Raw genomic sequence first — 20,350 nt, 5'->3', positions numbered from 1 at the left:
TAATCCATCTATTTCTTGTCCTTTTCCTCCCTCCCCTGCTCTGCAACTCCTGGTAAATGCATCCTCTCTATGCAATCCATAAAACTGTTTCTCCTCCACATCTAACCACAATTCTAGACTAAATGTATTTTTCTATATCTTTCTACTTCTCCTCCCCCAAACATTTCCTAGTTGTACTTGATTTCCTCCCTCAATCATCTCATTTCTCCTTCTCTTTATTCTTCAGTCCTATTGGTTACATTTGTCTGTTTCCTCCTTTGCTATCCCCTTTCTATCTGTTATCTCCTAATTCCTTCCACCACAGTTTCCCTTGTTGTATGCATTATCTTCCTTCTCTATCCTTACTTGTCTGTCCTACTTTTTTCTCCCTGGCTTTATACCCACTTGAAACTATGATGAGATATGTTAGATTTTCAGCATTTTGAAACTGTCATGTTTCATTAAATCTAACAAGGCTTGCTTCTGAAGAGATATGAATAGATAAGTTTGTCATTTTCTTGTTTGTTTGCTGTGCTGGAATGACATTTTCACCCCCAAGTGTCAACATCACTATTATTTTTCAAAATATTTTACTAGCAATAGTAACAGTATTAGGTTTTAATTATTATTGTTTTAAGGATAGGGGAGAATTCCACAACCTGACTGTTAAAAAAGCAAGAAACGGTCATAACTGAAGAACCAAAATCAATGGAAGGAATACATTGAAAGCAGAAATTGCAGTGTATTTTCTTTTGCTTCCAGCTGGAATACAATTTCTTACTTGTGAAAATGTTAAAATACATCTGAAATTTTTTTCAATTTTTCTGATCAAAACAGAATTTCAAAAACTTTCTTTTATTGAACTACAATTCCCATGTGCTCTGGGAAAAATGCTGTTTTTATGTTCAATGCAAACTTAATTCCTACAAATTATCCCCTATTTTTTCAGGCACAAAGTTTTTATTTGAATGTGATGTGTTAAGCAACTGTGTTTATGCATATCATATTCTTCTTAATGACATCAGTAGCTCCCTAGGACATTACTGAGGTGATGCACGGGGAATCATCCCCATGAATTCAACAGAGATTATCCCTATTGGATCCTAACATCGCAAGGCCTGGCATATCCCTTCTCTGATAAACATATTAGATAATGTTGCTCCAGGTACTTTCTTTCTTGTCCCTTCAACTTGTTAAGTGATCTAATTATAGAGCAGATCATCATAATCTCTCTATAAAAGTCTTGCTGTTTAGTCAAAGCCTTTAATAGACCTATGCTTGGGTCTTGGTTTTAAGTTGTTGTTTTTTTAATAGGTTTGCCATATCATCTTGTTCCAGAATCAATTTCCTTCCTATACATTCCACGCAAGGGCATTTCCTATTCTTCTACAAATGCACTGAGATGTTTTAGCTTCAGTAGGCCACAGATGGTGGTTTGCAGAGAGTGGATATTTTTCCAAGCATTCCTGGATTGAGTTAATTGACTTTCAAGGGACGTCTTTATAATTTTGTTTTATTCTAATTAACATTTTAATAAAATTTAAAAATAAGCAAAGTATGGTTTAGTGGCTTGAGCACTGGACTGTGACTCTGAGAGAGCAGAGTCTGAATTCCACTCAACTATGGAAAACTACTGGATGACCTTGGGCAAGTCATAATCTCTTAGCTTCAAAGCGAGTGAGCCAGCAATGGAAAATCTTCCAATAAAAATCTGTAAAAAGTAGGCCTTAAGATCTCTGTAAGTCAAAAAAGATTTGAAAACACACAATAAAAATAACAAAAATTAAATTTTAAATTATTATTGCTGATGTGGGCTTTTGTTTTGCGTTGTATTATTTTGGATTATCCATCTTGGAAACCTGCGGTCAAAACTTAAGATAAAGATATGAGAAATAAATAATAAATGATGCAAGCCGGTCCACTTTTTATATGAATAGGTATTTGCTTACTCCTGCAGGACACTTTGCCTTAATGTTTGCTGAAAATCTGTATTATGCTATGCTGTGTTTTCTTTTGACTTGGGAAATGTGTACGTTTCCAATGAGAAACACAATCAGTTCCTAAGACTGCATTGGAATCAAGTTATGCATAATTTATTTGTCAGAGTTCTATCTTGAAGAGCGGTTATGCACAAAGCACTGATGTTTTATTCTGCACCACATTTTGGTGATGAATGAAAAGCACAGTGGTTCATCCTGACCTCTCCATTTCTGAATGTGCTATGTAATGGGAAGAATTATTAAGCAGGGAATAGTTTGGACAAAGTTATGCACTTTTTTAAAAAAGCATTGGGAATAGTTTGGACAGAGTTAAGCACTTTCTTAGGCCTCTTCTACACTGCCCTATATCCCAGTATCCAGTCCCAATTCATCTGCTTTAAACTGGATTGTATGAGTCTACACTGCCAGATAATCTGGTATAAGCAGATAATCTGGGATCAGATCCTGGGATATAGGGGCAGTGTGGAAGGGGCCTTAAATACAACAGTATAGGGTTTTTCTTTAGTTGTATTGAACTTTGTTTCTGGAACCATTCTGAGTTCCCCTTGATGGGTATGAAGCTTTATGCAACTAAATTGGCTACCTATAGTAAGTGGTACATACAGGCGGTTTTTGAACGATGAACAGGATAGGATCTGTAGGTTTGTTCTTAAGTTGAATTTTTATGTAAGTTGGAACAGGTACATTTCTAAACTGTAACTCCAGCCATACACATACACACACACACACACACATACACAAGCATAGGATAGCATAGGGACAGGTTAATACCCCTGTGGTGTTTGTTTTGCTGCTGGTGCCCCTGTTCTGAAGATTTCATCTAACTTTCTGCCCATGATAATTGGATTTTGAAAAAAAAAATGGCTTGTTGTGGAAACAAAGACTGGGGATAAAGCTTCAGTGGAGTCACCTTTTCCCATTATAACTCTTCCAGGAATGAATTTCCCTTCCAAGGGATAGATTTCTCTCACTTCCTGTTGTCTCACCCCCATGCCCTATATTTTTTTCTCATTTTCCTCTAATCTATCCTTTATATCATTCCATTTTCCTTTAGAGTCTCACACTTCCACTGTCAGCTCTCTCACTGAAGTGTCCTGTTCCGTCATTATTTTAATTAAATAGTCTAATTTGTCATCAGTTGACAATACCTTTGGGTTTTCCCCAGCTATCTCCATTGAGATAGAAAGTGCTGCTTTTTTTCTAATGCTGATCTTCTCTGGACTCATCGATCTGAAGTTTCAAGCTTTTTAGACTTTCATCTGCCTCCAGGTCTTGGTTTGTTACCATGTAATTACAGTAGAGTCTCACTTATCCAACATAAACGGGCCAGCAGAACGTTGGATAAGCGAACATGTTGGTTAATAAGGAGGGGTTAAGGAAAAGCCTATTAAACATCAAATTAGGTTATGATTTTACAAATTAAGCACCAAAACATCATGTTATACAACAAATTTGACAGAAAAAGTAGTTCAATACGCAGTAATCTATGTAGTAATTACTGTATTTACGAATTTAGCACCAAAATATCATGATGTATTGAAAACATTGACTGCAAAAATGCGTTAGATAATCCAAACGTTGGATAAGTGAGTGTTGGATAAGTGAGACTCTACTGTACTATTTTCCAGACCCTACCAGAAAGTCAGTCCTGTGATTTCCCCCCTGAAAATGTATCTTATAGGAAAATTAAGTAAAATTCCAAAACATGCAGAGCTTTGTCCAGATGTGTTTCATGCAATTCATGATACAAGCCCATCCCTGTGTTTGTAGTTATTGAATAACATAGGGGGGATATAGTCTTCACTAGCCTTTATTTAACCCAACCTTCTCAATCTTATCTTATTATTGGTTGGTCATCAAATCAACTCATGGCACTGAAGTATAGTTGTATGAAGACCATAGTTTGACAAAATAACCAATCCAGGTTTGAACAAATTAAATCTGGATTTTCCAAAGAAGCCAAATATACCTAATAGGCCTTTGCGATCAATGAAAAAAGTTTCAATATTCATTACTAAATTAGCGAGTGGGGAGGGATTCATTTCTAAAGTATTTCTGAAAATGGATGAGGTCCGTATCGTAACTATAATGAGGTAATTACTTTTTTGTTACTTTTTAGTTAAGTAATTGTGCCAAAAGGGAAACTTCGGGGGCTCCTTTCTTTTTAATTGTTAGAGCTATCATCATGAAACTTGCTACAATGGTAGAATTCATTTACCACTGCTAGCCCATCAAGTTTCTAAACATTTCACCCATCCACGAATTTTGGGAGAACTTTTGAATTTTTTTTAAAAAAATTACAAGAGCTATCTCATTGAATTTTCTATACAATGTCGCAAGATAACAGGCGATCAGAAACTTTCAGAAAGATTCACAAACCTACTGATGTTTGGGAATTTTTTTTTAATGACAATATATATATATATATATATATATATATATATATATATATATATACCACAACAGCTATCTCATTATGTCTCTCTATATAGGCCCTTCCGCACAGCCATATAGCCCAGAATATCAAGGCAGAAAATCCCACAATATCTGCTTTGAACTGGAATATCTGAGCCCACACTGCCATATATTCCAGTTCAAAGCAGAAAATGTAGGATTTTATGCAGCTGTGTGGAAGGGGCTTATATGAAACACAATACAATATAATTAACAATAGAACTTAAAACAGAGATTTCCTCCCAGTTTGGCACAGATTTACTTATTAGTATCAGTAAGTCCTATTTGCAGATTCAATAATTTATTGGAACTCTGGCTGCTGCTATGGAGGGATGAATCTCTCCCCTATCCTAATTGGGGCTTTCTGATGCAGAAATGAATTCTGGGAAATGTAGTTTAGGGCAGGGCCCTTTGAATTCTTTGCCAAAGGGGTCCTCACCTTCCCAAACTACATTTCCCAGAATTCTGTGTTCTCTAAGTCTCCTTCCCAGCTATCTCAGCTCATCTGGCCCAGCTGCTTGCCTCATGGCAAGTGGAGAGGCAGCCTGACTGCTTTTAATTTAAAGAGGAATGTGATGTCTTTGGCTTTTCCTCACTTGCTAGTGCTGGAAATGAAACAGACTTTGGAAGGCTTCCAAGGATTACAGGATTTAAATGAAAAGTATTGGGTCAGTTTTCATTCTTAATTTTTTGTGTGGGCACCTCCCCACCCCGTGTTTCTTAATATCTGCTCATATATACAAATCTTACAAATTAGATACGACAAACAAGTTAAAATGAAATTTGGACACCTCTAATAAATAAACTAAGTCTATTGTACTTGACTCAGTAAAAGATAATACTTGATGAATTGGGAGGCAGTTAGAAAAGAGCAAGACTGCATTACAGGTGGATAGACTCAATCAAAGATGCCTTAGCCTCAGGTTTGGAAGACCTGAGCAGGACTGTTGATGAAATGCACCACAATTCTGTATCACTGACATCATTAGTTAAGTAGTAGGTATGTGTGATCCAGAAAAAAAATGATTCTAAACTTTGTTTGAAAGTAGGGGGCGCTGACACTTTGTTTATAAAATCATTTCCAAATTTTGAAGGCAAAATGTTTGAACCTTTCAGAAACTTCTGAATTTTCGTATGTACCTCGTTAATGGTGAATGCGCATGCACATGAAGGAAAAAAATATACTGACAATGGGAAAAATTGAGAGGCTTCACTCTCCCTCGCTTTTTTGAGATATCCTGATGAAACTTGCTACAGTGGTAGAACACATTTACCACTGTTAGCTCACCAAATCTCAGAGTGTTTGACTCAGATTTTTGGAGAATTTTCAAATTTTTTATTTAAAACATTTTTTAATAATAACAAAAATCTGTTCCTGGTTTGTAAGTGTCATTTCCTGTTTCATTGGATTGTCTTTACTTTGAAAGTCATTGTTATACTTCAGAAACTGTGTTTTTGTGGCTGCAACTTTGTTAAATTTGTGGAAAGAGACTCAACAAACCATAATGTACTATTTATAAAACAATGTCCCTTCCACAAAGAAAATCTTTTGGCAGTGTAATAAAGTTTTGCCTTGTTTTTATGACAGAAACAATTAGGAAATGATATATATAACCCAGGAACAGAAATCATAGTACACCATCAAACCACTCCTGGGAGATGGCCATCAACCTCTGAATAAGGAAATCTGTTCCTGGTTTGAAAGTGTTATTTCCTGTTTGATTGGGTTTTCTGGAGCTGAGAGTGTGGTTTATACATACTATTATTTACTTAACTCCTCTTTGAAGATTTCATGATTTTATATATTATAATAATTAGACTGTCTCTCAATGCCACAGATCGCTGCTCCAGCCCAATGCTTTCCCGGAAATGTAGTTCAGTGCAGGCATTGTGGCGTCTCCTCGCTTCCCATTAAATTATTATAATTGGGGAAAATTCAGAGGCTCATTTCTCCCTCATTTTTAAAGCTATTGGTGTGAAACTTGCTACAATGGTAGAACATATTTATTACTCTTTGTCTATTGAGTTTCATAATGTTTCATCCAGCCACTGATTTTTTGGGAATTTTCAAAGTTTTTAAAGCAACCTTTTTTAAAAAAAGGCTACAAGAACGATGCCTCTACCTCTCCCTCCCTCCTCCGTCATCCCTGATTGGCTGAGAGGCATGCCAACATGTTTGGCTTCACCTCTCAGCAGGGCTTGGTCATAGCTACATCCAAAGACATCCAAGAAATAAGAAACGAAGGCTCCTTTTGATTCAAATTCTTAATATTGGGAAGGCAATGAGTAGGTGTGTCGGAACTCGCTTCAAAAGTGCTTTAGATCCGAATTAGATCCGAATTTTAATGAGCATATGAACAAATCGCACAAGCCTATTAAGTAGCATCATCTTCAATCTTCACTTACCAGGCAGCTGCTGCAGGCAACAGGGTTTTCCCCTCATTCATCAGGACACAGCTGGCTGATATTTCCACTTCCCTCTCATGAACAATCTCTGGTGTCACAATCAGAAGCAGGATCCCTGTCTTACTCCCCCCTTTCACTAGAAATTACTAGTGAGAGAAGAGTGGGAATATCATAAAATGTAACTACTTGACCAGAAATAGGCTCATCATTCATTACGCGTGTGTGGAGAACACCCACAAAACAGTTATTGCATACATGCCAAGTTTCATTAAGTAGTAACAATGTTAATAATATGGAAGTCTTCTCTTTTTCTCCAAGTATGTTTTCAATAAATGTTATTCAAATGAATCAAGAGGTCTGAATGAACTCTTAATTTTGTTAATAGCACCCATCTATTGACATTTGTGACATGATAATTCTAGTGGTACCTAGAATAAAATGAACATTCAGAATGGATACAGGAGGTAGCACTCCTGTATTACCATTCCGGGGAGTGGACTCAGAACTTATTTTTTAGCAAAAATCTATATAATTGCACTGTTTGGATATTAAGTCTCCTTCTAATAAAAGGACATTTAGTACACTACTTACACTAACTGTTTCAGTTTTCTCTTCTAGAATATTGTTTTTATGACAATTATTGAGTCCAAGATTTGGAGGAAAAAACTCATTTCAGAAATAATTGTCTGGTGTGTATGTGCATGTGCTTGTGTGTTAGGGTTCTTTCTACCTTCATTATATATTTGTCGTATTTAAAATTTAAATTTGAACTTTTTCCTTCTCATCCACTAAATATGTGCTTATAAATAATGTATCGAGTACATTAACATCATTTAAGAGGCTAAGTTAAAAGTGCTTTTGCTTTATATGGAAACAAATTTTGTACGCAAATGTAACTATTAGGGTTCTTTCTTTCCCTAAACACCAATTCCTCATAATAAAGTGCAGCAATATTCCAATTTTGAGCAACTCAACAGTTCACTGCCATCTGTTATATATGAATTGCAAATTATATTTGAGTCTCCAACATATTTAATGCAAAGCTCACAGAGTTTCCCATATTTAGGAGATGGAAGCAATTTTTTTTCATTTCTCAGTAATAAGAATGTAAGGTCAAACTAGATATTAAGGGTAATGTATATTTAATAAAATTAACTTGTATTCCCTCCACGCTTTCCACACTGGAAGGTCGTCAATGATATGCTTCTCATGTCAGTAAATCCCATGATTATCTTCTCATAACCAACTACAAAATGATGTACTCTAAATACAAAATGCATAGGTGAGGACAATCACATGGCATGATAAAAATGTATTTCACCATTGGCCATCTGTCAGGGGTACTTTGATTGTGCTTTTCCTGCATGTCAGGGAGTTGGACTAGATGGCCCATGTGGTCTCTTCCAACTCTGTTACTCTATGATTTTATGGTTCTATGGAGGCAACACCTTTACTTTTAAAAAGTGTTCATTTAACTAGTGAAGGTTGCATGTTTGCCAGTTCCCATTTGAGTTAGGCTTTGCATACCAGTAAGACTGGTTACAATATAACATCAGATGATAGAGTACATGTAAGAATGGTCCACTTATAACACCTCATTTAAAGTAAATTTGAATCAGAATAGAATAAAGTTATGAGGGTTTTTCAAAAGGTTTCCACACTTTTTAAAAAACTCAATTTATTAAGAATTTCAAAAACAAACTATTGTATTTACTCGAGTCTAATGAACCACCGAATCTAACGCAGAACTGAATTTCCAAAACCCTGAAACCAAAAAAAAAAAAAAATGCTGTCAATGTAATACACAATGGCAAAATGTGCACTTTTTGTAATTTGGCCAAAAAAGGAGTGCCTTACAGTTGCTGCCTGTTTAGAATTCCTTCTTTGAAAACAAAAGTGTTAGAACACCTAAGCTTCCAGAAACGAAAAGAAAACCTTGGGATGAATCCATACTGTAGAACGAATCCACTTGAATTGCCTTGGTTCTATGCAATGGAATCCTGGGGGCTATAATTTTACAAGGGCTTAAGCCTTATCTGCCAAAGAAAGGACTCAACAAACTACAAATCCCAGGGTGCACAGCATTGAGCTGTGGCCTTTAAATTAGAGATGATGTCCCTCAAATAGGAGCTCCTGAAGCAGCCTCCCCTTTTGCTTAAATAAGACTTTGCATTGCTTTATTTAACCAAGCTTTAACATTAGCTTATTCTGCTAATGATTTTATTTGAGGAAGATGCAAGACAATGAAAGCTCAGAAGTCAAGAATGCTTGAGAACCTATTTTACTTGAGCTTCTTTAGAGGTGCTAGCAGGGGAGTGTAGCTACTGTATACCCAAAACGGAAAACTGGAGACCTCAGTATACTCTTTCTATACCTGGGATGTTTCCTCTTCCTGTTTGACCCAAAGAAATAAGAGGTTTTAAAATAACAATAAAAGAATCTATTTTACTATTATCCTAAGGGGCCTGCAGAGTACAAGACAGATGTTTAACACCAAGTCCTATTGCTACATGCAGCTAGTTTTTCTGCCTTCTTTGATGCATCTTTAGAAAGTGTGAAGTACGGCTTTAGCGCTGAGAGGTATGCACCTATGCAAGACTGGCACTGCATCTGGACAACGTGGCTGGATTGGCCACGTTGTCAAAATGCCAAATCACCATCTCCCAAAGCAGTTACTATACATTCAGCTCAAGAATAGAAAATGCAATATTGGTGGATAGGAAAAATGTTTTAAAGATGGGCTTAAAGCTAACCTTAAAAATTGTGGCATAGACACCGAGCACTGGGAAGTCCTGGCCCTTGAGCATTATAACTGGAGGTCAGCTGTTATCAACAGTGCTGTAGAATTTGAAGAGGCACAAATGGAGGGTGAAAAGAAGAAATGTGTCAAGAAAAAGGTGCATCAAGCCAATCCTGACCAGAATCACCTTTCATCTGGAAACCAATGTCTTCACTGCAAAAGAACATACAGATCAAGAATTGATCTCTACAATCACCTACGGACCCACCACCAAAACCCTACACTTGGAAGACAATCATATAAGGGATTGCCAATGATGATGATGCAAGACTTCCAATGCCATGAGAAGTTATAAGCTGTAGGTTTGGAGTTTAAAAGATTTTAGTTTGGGGAGGACCTTTAGGTTCTTTAGCCAATTCTGCTTCCCTTTTTTTAGAGTTCTGTTTACTCCTTAGCAGTAGAAGTTGAGATCCTCAGCATTGACCTTTTCCTCTAGGGTTAAAAGATACCAGACAGCATGTAAACTTCAACATTCTCAAGGCACAAAGGGATGGTAACTCTTATTGGGCAACAAGCTGTATTGCTGATCCATACTTCTAAGATGAATCAGAGGAGATAGGGGCAAGGATAATGCTGTATCTTTGTCACAATCAGGCCTTGCACACTGGGTAAATATCTTAAGAAATAAACAGATTTTCCATTTCTTACAAAGGACCAGTTTTGAATAATTATTTCCAAGGCTTTACAAAATTTGGATTTGCCAGGTTTTAAATTTGGAACCCATTCATTCTAGGTGGGGACGGGGGCGGGGACGGGGGGGGGGGGGGAGAGAGCTTCCACAGTTATTGATATGGGTTAGGTGTAGGGTCCATCCAATATATTGTGTGTTGGAGATGCTTGTATTCAAAAGATATATTTGACTTCTTTTGTGTTGAACTATATTTTACTGTTTACTAATGTTATTATCTTTTCCACATTCGAGGTTTTATCTGGAGAGTTGGTGGGTCCTGATTTGAAGTTATAGTATGGTTTACTGGACAGCATGCTAGGCCCAAACGTCCATTTAGGAACTCAGCTGGTTGATGAGTGCTGTTTTAATTGAATTTTAAGTTGTTGTTTAATATGTCTATATGTTTTATTCAACTGTACTTTTAAATTGTGTTTCATTTTATCTTCTGTTTTTGGGACGTTGTGCCGTGTGTAAGCTGCCCCGAGTTCCTTCAGGGAGATGGTGGTGGGATACAAGAATAAAGTTATTATAACAGGGGTTGAGCAGTTAGGCCACAGTAGAGTAAAAAATGGTCTTCATTTGCATGGTTTCTTGCTTTTGTTGTTTAGGGAATGAAAAGGGTCTGTCCTGTTTTGTCTTTCAAGAACAGTCTTAAAACACTGTGGTAAGTAAATAAAAACTGGTTTACTTCAGCAAAACCTAAAGTACAGCACACTCAGTAGAATAATGCAAAAGAAAGCAAGGAAGTCTTAGTCTCTGATACAGCCCCAAATCAAATAGCAGTCTTACTTCACACAAAGAAACAGCAATAAATCCTTAGGAGCAGTTTCCCAGATGCAGACTTGAAGCAGGCACAAGGGGAGCGAAGAGTCAGTTTGTTACCAGCAAGAGCTGGCTGCATCTGCTTCTGCTTTATAGCCATGAGTCCCCTCACAGCTGCTAGGGCAGTCCATAATTATTCAGCTGCATTTCTGGCAGCTATTCTAGCTGAACGATGTCTCTGCTCTATTTCCTTTCGCCTCTCCTGAAATGTGGGTACTTGGAAAATCTCCCCCTCAGATTCCAACTCACCCTCAGATTCATGAACACTTTCCTGCTCCCCTTCCTCTTCTGAAGAAGAGGAATCCCTAACAGGATCTTGCCTACATGTGCTGGTGATTCACCTGGGTGGGAATGAAAGCCTTACAGAGCTTGGGTCTGCAAAGGGTTCAGTTTGGCACCTATTTCTTTAGAATAAGGATCACTTCTTTGGCTTTTGCTACGGGGCTGGGCACTCAGTCTATTCCAATATATGGGGTATTGGAGATCTTTGAATTTCCCTGTTCAAGAGTGGAAACCAGTTGGGTGACCTTGAGTAACTCATATTTTCTTGCCAAGAAAATTTAGTTACAGAACTTCATAAGTCAGAGTTGACTTCATGGCACATAACAACAGTAACATATATTCTTTTTTGGCCTTCGCCAGTTCCATTACCTTAGTTCTCTATGTCCGAAATAGTAACACTGGTAATTGACCTCATGCAGGCATGACAGATACATGCACACACAGATTGCAGCATGAAAAAGTAAAAAAGAAAGTTTGGACAAGGCAGACCAAACTCCAGGTGTAACTTTTTTTATCGTGTTACTTCAATTGCAATAAATTCCAGTTAAGTCAGATAACACATTCAAATGTGTGCTATCATACCATGAGAAATTCTTGCAGTCTAAATGCTTATATGACACAACCCTTGACCATTGTGATAGCACTTGCTCAAAATGTCTCTTAATTGAAGAATTTGTCATGAAGAGATTAGTACAAATACTGAGAAGTAAAATGTGGTTGGTAGTTTAAAAGTCTTGTTATTTTGCTATCCAGAAAAATACATAGAGCAGTCATTCATATTATGCTCACCTGTTTTCAGTCCATGTAGGATTGTGCCCCAGAGTTCAGTTTTTATTTGAAATCATAACACTTGCATGCCAAAATCCTGAAGGAGAAGAGCAATGAATCTGATTTACTCTTAAAATATTATGCCCCACAGCTACTGTGGGAAGGAGAAAGCATATTGGAGTAACTAATCATGCAGTTTTCCATACAATAAATCATTTTTTCTTTCCTCTTCCTTTTTGTTTTCAAAGTTTGACAAAATACCAAAATACCCAGTCACAGCATGGGTTTAGAAACATTATCAGGAAATCTGTGGGAGTCAAACTTTGTAATGTTCTGAAGCTTATGAAAGGTTCTGCCTGATCCTTTGCATAACTCTCCTCACTATGAACATTAAGGTGGATAATGTTTGTTTCTCCACCAAATAATAGAAAATGTTACTATCTCAGACATTCATTTAAGGCTTTTCCAACTTGCATTATTCACCTGCCTAGTTTTCTGAGGAAATATTTCATGGGGTGCATCAGCACTGTAGAATTACTACAGTTTGACACCAGATTAACTGCCATGGTTCAATGTTATGGAATCATGGAAATTGTAGTTTTACAAGGTCTTTAGCCTTCTATGGCAAAGAGTGCCGGTGCCACATCAAACTACAAATCCCAAGATTTCACAGCATTGAGCCACGGCTGTTAAAGTGATGTCACTTTGCATTAATTCTTTGGTATAGAAAGTGTTGGTACAGATTTTCTATCATTATTTTCAAATGTGTTTTTTCTTCCTTCCTAAATCCATGGTATAGTTTGTCAGTGTACTTTGATAGAAGAAATGTGCAATTTTCTAAATATATTTTTTTCATCCTTACAGTTTTCTTTCTTTCTTTTTCTTGTATCCTTGTGGCATGTTAGAAGCTCAATTGCTTCAAAGGTAATTGCCTCATTAAAAATTAAGAGTATAGTATAATTGTTACTGTATGCCACGTATCTTGCTGGCTCAATGATGCAATTGCTTCCAGCATCAAACTATTACTTTTATTTCCCTCTTCTGTCTCATTTCAAAATGCACTCATTTCCCTCAATTCTTGCATCAAATTCTCAGTACGCATTCTAGTTGGTGTCTCTCTGTGTGTAATAGACTTGTGCATGGATCAGTTTTAGCTGTTTTTCTTTGGCTTCTTCAGCTTTTCAAGCTTGCCATAATGGCAAGCGCCCAGTCACCATTTTTTTTCACCTGAAATGGCCCATGTGGCTGCCGGGCATGGCTTCTTCCTTCCTATGGAGAGGCTGTCACATGCTCACATAGAGTTCCTCTAAGAGCCCTGCCCGTTGGACCAATCAGAATAGAAGACTGCTTTGATGTAAGCTATGTCTATTGGGTGAGCACCTCCATCGCGCTCAGCTGTGTCCTGGCTCTGAGAGGCTCTGCCTTGCTTTGCTGCTCACTTGCAGCTCTCGTGATTTAGCTTTTGGCTCGTCTTGTCTTCGAGAATGGAATATTACTTATTACTTCCCCCTGGAAACAGATGTCCTCACTGCGGGAGAACATGCAGATAAAGAATAGGTCTCTTCAGCCATCTACGGACACACCCCCAGGATGGAAGACAATCATCCTTGAACTACGAGGGATCACCTAAGTAAGTAAGCACACATTTGGGGACTTTCAAGATAAAAGAAAGCATTTCTTTGGTGGGTGGGTGGGTGTGTTTTTCTTTAGGGTGACTCTGAGTCCTGAGTCACCCTTTAGCTTCTTTCCTTCTCTCCTCTCCTTATATATTTTCCTCCTCCTTCAGAAATCACTTTTAAAGGATAATTATTATTGATAATAATAATAATTCCAGCAAACAGCAAAGCCTCATTCTCACAAATCTATTACCTACCTATCTCTCTAAACTTACCACCAATACATTTTCATTCCTTTGCAAACCAGTTCTCTGTGTTTATATTTATCTCTGTACTCTCAGCCTTCTTAATTTCAGTTGGTAATAATCAAAAATAATAAAAGGTTGTTAATACAATACTCTTCCAAAGAATTATTCTAGCAATGAAACAAAGACAAAGTTCTGCCTGCCTTAGATCAAACCTATCATTTGCAATCACTCTGCATTCTTAATTTCAATTATTATTATTATTATTATTATTATTATTATTATTATTATTATTATTATTATTATTATTCGAGGAGCCCTGGTGACAAAGTGTGTTAAAGCACTGAGTTGGATACCGAAAGATCCCAGGTTCAAACTCCCGGAGCAGTGTGGGCGGCCGCTGTTAGCTCCAACTCCTGCCAACCTAGCAGTTCAAAAACATGCCAATGTGAGTAGATCAATAGGTACCGCTCTGACGGGAAGGTAACAGCACTCCATGCAATCATGCCGGCCACATGACCTTGGAGGTGTCTACGAACAACGCTGGCTCTTTGGTTTAGAAATGGAGATGAGCACCAACCCCCAGAGTCAGACATGACTGGACTTAACGTCAGGGGAAACCTTTACCTTTTATTATTATTATTATTATCATCATCATCATCATCATCATCATCATCATCATCATCTGGCTGCTGTGGAAGTGCATCTTTGACATTTGGCAGGAAGCTATGTTGCTCTGCTGCTGCTCCTGGAGAAGTAACAGGGCAGGATCAGCAGTGAATACCTTTTTGGAAATTTTTAAGGAGATATTATTTCTAGAAAGAAAAATATTCCTAAAAATGAGGGGATAACCCAAATGTTATGAAACTTGGTGTGCCAGCAGTGGAATATGTGTCCTCCAAGTGTGATCATTTTCATCCCAATAGCCCTCAAAATGATGGGAGGAGGGCCCATTGGCAGCACACCCTTTGCTGCCAATGGGCTGATCGAGCTACATTTTTTGCCCGCAGACCGAAAATGGCTATTTGGCCAGCTGCCTTTTTCAGGAGGCATGTGAAAATCGAAGTCCCCCCCCCCCAGAATGTGGGTATCAGAAACTGATTGAGCTGCAGCAGAAATGCACAAGCCTAGTGTGTAGGGGGCTTGTTCCATACTGACCATATAATGCAACTCCAAACTTTTTCCTTTCTTCATTAAAAACACTTCTATTCCATTTCATTAAAAAGGGCTAATTCTACCATGAAGTAAAGAAACTCCCAGGCAGAAGATGCTAGGGAACCAAAAGAAGTGACAAAGCACAGAACTGTATATATCACATACCTTCCAAATGTCCTTGCTCAACAGGGTCAGCCCTGATAAATTGTTCATTGTCACACATCTTCAGTGGCTTCTAAAATATCCCAATTCATCTCTCCCCCTTCCACTTTTTCTCTTCGTATTAAGCTTACTCCAGTAGGTGAAAATTGTTCCAAGTCCAAAAATAATTAGAACCTAATAGGCCTGTGCAAAAATGTTTCATTACAAAATTAGGGGGTGGGGAAATATCATTTCTAAAGTGTTTACAAAATTGGACATAATATACTTTTGAGTAAATTTGCATGGGATTTCTGCTTACATGTCCTGTTTTGTCTTTCAAGAACAGCTTTAGGACACTGTGGTAAGTAAATGAAAACTGCTTTACTTCAGCAAAACATAAAGCAAAGCATAAAGTCCAGCACACTCAGTGGAATAATGCAAAGGAAGCAAGGAAGTCTAAGGGCAAATGCAGTTCTTAGTCTCTGATACAGTCTCAAATCAAATAGCAATCTTACTTCAGACAAAGAAATAGCAATAAATCCAGATGCAGACTCGGAGCAGGCACACGAGGAGCAAAGGCATTAGAGTTAGTTTTTTACCAGCAAGAGCTGGCTGCACCTGCTTCTGCTTTATAGCTCTGAGTCCCCTCACAGCTGCTAGGGCAGTTCCTAATTACTCGGCTGCATTTCTGGCAGCTATTCTAGCTGATGTTACTTGGCCACACATGTCCTGGTTTTCATCTGTGAAATTTGGAGGTGGTATACAGACAAGTCTGCCGAAATACTATAAAGACTCCAAGGTCCTGTCTGATCTTGGAAGCGAAGTAAAGTCAGCCCTGGTTAGTATTTGGATGGGAGATTACCAATAAATGCCAGATACTATAGGCTATATACACTTCTGAGTATTCCTTGTTTTAGAAAACCCTTTGTGTCTCCATAGATGAACTTGTGACTTGAAGGCACATAAACACAGGTTGAGTGATGTGGCCTTCTCCACTTCCCTACAGAGCACCTGCACACCAGAAATATTATCCATTGCTAGTTCTAGAATTAGATTTATCTGTCAATCCAACTTTCCACTGTTTTTGTAATTCAAAGAGTAATAAGCCAATTTGCACTTTGATTCAGGCTGCTAAGTATCTGGGAGTGGATATGTCTTTTACTCACAATTATCTTCCAACCCTATGGGAAAGGAATTTTACTTTTTTGCCCTTCAACAGACCTCAAGTTTGATCAACAGGAAATTATTTGTAAAGTCCTTCTGGGAATTCTGGCCAGCTGCTGAGGCTTACTCTGAGGCTTACTAAGAACACCAATGCACAGGCAAACAATATTTTCTTTGGATCTTGACACTAAAACCTTCACCTCTTGTATCTAATGGACTCTTAAAGGCATTCCTTTACTTGTGGTCATCCCCATTCTTCCTGTTAGTAGATATATTATTTACAGGGAAGGTAAGGCAAGAGCTGAGAATAACCCAATCTTCTTTATAAGCATAGTGCATTTTGAAAGGATTTGGGCATGGAGTGCAAAAAGCTCAGTCTTTCTAAACTCTATCCCAAACTCAGCAATCTCACTACTTTGATATAACAAAAGGATTTGTAACACTGAGATATTTCTCTGTAACACAAATAAGTTGTAAACACTTGCTGTGTGTTTGGAAACTAAAAATCAATGATACTTCTGACATCTGTACTTATATTGTCATTTTTGAGACAAATGCTATATACCCTTCTAACAAACAACATGCTGTGGACCTAACAGAAAAAAGAAGAAAATAGAATATCATATCATGGCCTCAGCATAGGGAGCTAAGTATATAGCACAACAGAATTTTGCAGAAAGGTGTCAAACTTCCTGTTCAAGGACAGTTTCCAAGTTATTGCATTTAAATTACTAATGTTAGAGGCGTGGAATGGCTTCAGCTGTAGCTACGGTCTGGTTACTACTATACACTATACTATACTATTACTATAACTGAAGTTAGGGACATTACAACACTGTGGTCTATTAGTGCTGTGATCTCAATCTCTGTGAATTTTGGAATACCTTAGCATTGTCCTGCTTCCTTTTACATGGTCCCCTTAATAGCACTCTGTTAAAACAGATTGTGTTTTTTGCTCACCTCATTGCCTTGTAGACCACTCCTTTGCTCTTCCTAGTGTGTGCCTCTTTTTAAATTACCCTTTTTAACAGAAGATTTTGAGACCTACCACCATTTTATGTATTTATTTGGACGTGATTTCACAATTGTGCAATAATGCTTTTCCGATTTCCCATACACGTGTTTGTCTCACCAAACTTTCCATCATAATAAATATGACTCCAGTAGATGATCATGTATTGCAAATCCCAGTCTTACACAAATTAGTTTATGCTGTCAGGGGATGGTGTAGTTATCAGTGCCAAACCTTATTTTGAGGTGCTGGGTCTGCAATAGCAAAGCTTTGAAGTTTCTGATTGGTGACAATGTTTTTCCATTTTAATCTAGCACACCACATCACAAAGGTGTGTGTCCACATTCACAAGGTAATCCTTGTTAAATAAATCAATGTTGTTAGCACATGCATGAATGTAGATGAACACATGAAGCAGTAACATTTTCAAAAATATCTCTCCAGTATATCCATATGAAGGTAATGTCTGTTCAACAAATGAAAAAGCAGATAAGCACTAGAAAAGGACTTGTGCAGTTAAGTAAAAATATAAAACAAAAAATGTGAGTGAACAGAACAAAAGGGGCAACTAATGATGATAATCAAAATCCTCTTAATTATGTAACTCAATTCCTGCCAAGGAGGGAAAAATGTTTTAGCCATAGTAGAAGCCTAGTGATGCATGAGACTATTTTTTAAAAAATGTGTTCATTGACAATATTGGTATCATGTTCAGTGTTAAGGTGTCGTCCAGAATCAGCTAATAAAACCAATGGATCTCCAAGGATGCAATTCTACAGCCCCTGTGATGGGTTCACATATTGTGTGTAACAAATCTCCCATATGTTTAATCCTGCTGAATGAATTTTCTTTACACTTTAATTGAAATAATAATTAGAAAGTGGGGAAATATTGCCATTTTAAATAAACCATCTGGCAAGGGATTTTTATTTTTTAAAAAGAAGATATGCAGTGACAAAGGTATAAAGGACCATTTACTTTACAAGCCATTTAAAAGGTAAGTCTGATTATCTGAAGTCATTAAGTTACAACAGTGTCAATAACAGGGGGCCCTAAATAAGTTTTAGACCACCCCATTAGCAAGAACAGATTGAAAATGTGACCATTACTGAACACTCTAAATGTTCACAGTATGCAATCATTTTTTAAAGTGCATATACTATTATTTTAAGTCACCTTTTGAATATTCCATTTGACCAATTGCAACAAATCCAATCCCACAATTTTCTTGATGGAATATATTTTCTTGTTATGAAAGCTGTTGGGTCGCTCTCTCTCCCTCTTTATAAAGTTTAGGGCAGAAATGATAACATTTATCTAAGCCCTCATCTAAATTGCCATATAATGCGATTTGAAACTGAATTATATGGACAGCGCTGATTCATATAATGCAGTTTAACTGCACTGGCATGGACCCAGGATCTTGGATTCAGTGTATTTATCTCTAAATGGCATTGCTAATGGAAAGAGGACCCCCTTCAGGGACTCATGGATGTGTGGGAGGCAGATCGAGACCAGCTCAGTGTCAGACTTTTTAACAGCACCTCCTGGTGGCATGGAGGGATGACCAATGGAGTACCATGCCTCATAGGACTATTTCTCCTGTTGTACCATTAGTATCAGTTTTTGACTGATGGATAAGTCTAATTAATAATAATAAATTTATCATGATCATTGATTTAACAGCTGCTTAATTGATACTGGTGTTCATGTAGTTATCTCAATCCTATTGTCAGCTGTAACCAATAATGTTGTGGCTTTTATTTTTTCAAAATTTATCTACACACACACACACACACTCAGATAGATTTATAGAGGTTTGGGATTTTTTCCTCAGTCAGATTCATCTTGCAGTTTGCAGAGGGAATAGATATGTGCATGGACAGTTTTTTTTATTTTATTATTTATTTCCGATATTTCTACCCCGCCCTTCTCCCCGAGGGGACTCAGGGCGGCTTACACAACTGGCAGGATCACTACCAGTATATCATAATACAATAAAATAATAAAACAGTTAAAATAGTTAAATAACATAGTAAAATACAATATATAAAAGATTTAACACAGTGCAATGCCGAATATACATGCCAGTCATCCATCAGACCTTGTTCAAGAGCCTTAATCCAATCCATGTCAACGCTAACCGAGTTCATTCATTAAACGCTTGCACACATAGCCAGGTCTTCAACTTCTTTCTAAACCCCAGAAGGGATGGAGCCTGCTGGATGTCACTGGGGAGGGAGTTCCACAGCCGAGGAGCCACCACCGAGAAGGCCCTGTCTCTCGTCCCCACCAGCCGTGCTTGTGAGGCTGGTGGGATCGAGAGCAGGGCCTCCCCGGATTGAGAGTTGGTCTCTCAATAATTATTTCTGTTCATAATACCTACGTGGAACTTCCTTTGTCAAGCATAGAGTATCTCACCAAATGCCACAAATATGATAGGTAGGACGCAAAAGATCTTTTGATGCAGAGCACAAATAAGTATCAAAGTGATAAGTTAAAAACACAAGGTGGGCAGATACCATGAAATAATGTGTAGCATTTGCCACTGGTAAGAAAAAAAAGCTGTGACCATGTCTAGCTATAGAATCCTAGGATTTTATCACACACACACACACACACACACACACACACACAACACGTGCTGTTTAGCCAGCAAGCATGATGAAATGGCAGGTGTACAGGATGAATAATAGGATGCTTCCACACTGGTTGGGAATGGGGCCTCTGCCATAATTTGAAGGACGTTATGTGATGGACTATTTGCCCATCTATTCCTCAACTGGCTGGCAAGTGTCCTAGGATGTTTAAATTAGTAAGTGTAATGAGATCCCTA

At 37.7% G+C, this 20,350-nt stretch overlaps 1 long non-coding RNA gene across 1 annotated transcript in view; it reads right to left on the bottom strand.

The window, feature by feature from the left end:
- Nucleotides 1–20,350, bottom strand: part of LOC107983462 (uncharacterized) — a 122,579-nt gene that overhangs the window by 38,473 nt on the left and 63,756 nt on the right. The window contains exon 2 of the long non-coding RNA XR_010006154.1: nucleotides 12,203–12,278. This is a non-coding gene — a long non-coding RNA (uncharacterized LOC107983462). The remainder of the gene's footprint in view (nucleotides 1–12,202; nucleotides 12,279–20,350) is intronic.

This window comes from Anolis carolinensis, chromosome 4 (assembly GCF_035594765.1).
Source record: "Anolis carolinensis isolate JA03-04 chromosome 4, rAnoCar3.1.pri, whole genome shotgun sequence".
Lineage (NCBI taxonomy): Eukaryota > Metazoa > Chordata > Lepidosauria > Squamata > Dactyloidae > Anolis > Anolis carolinensis.
Note: the sequence above shows the minus strand (reverse complement) of the source record. Positions and strands in the feature narration are given on the sequence as shown.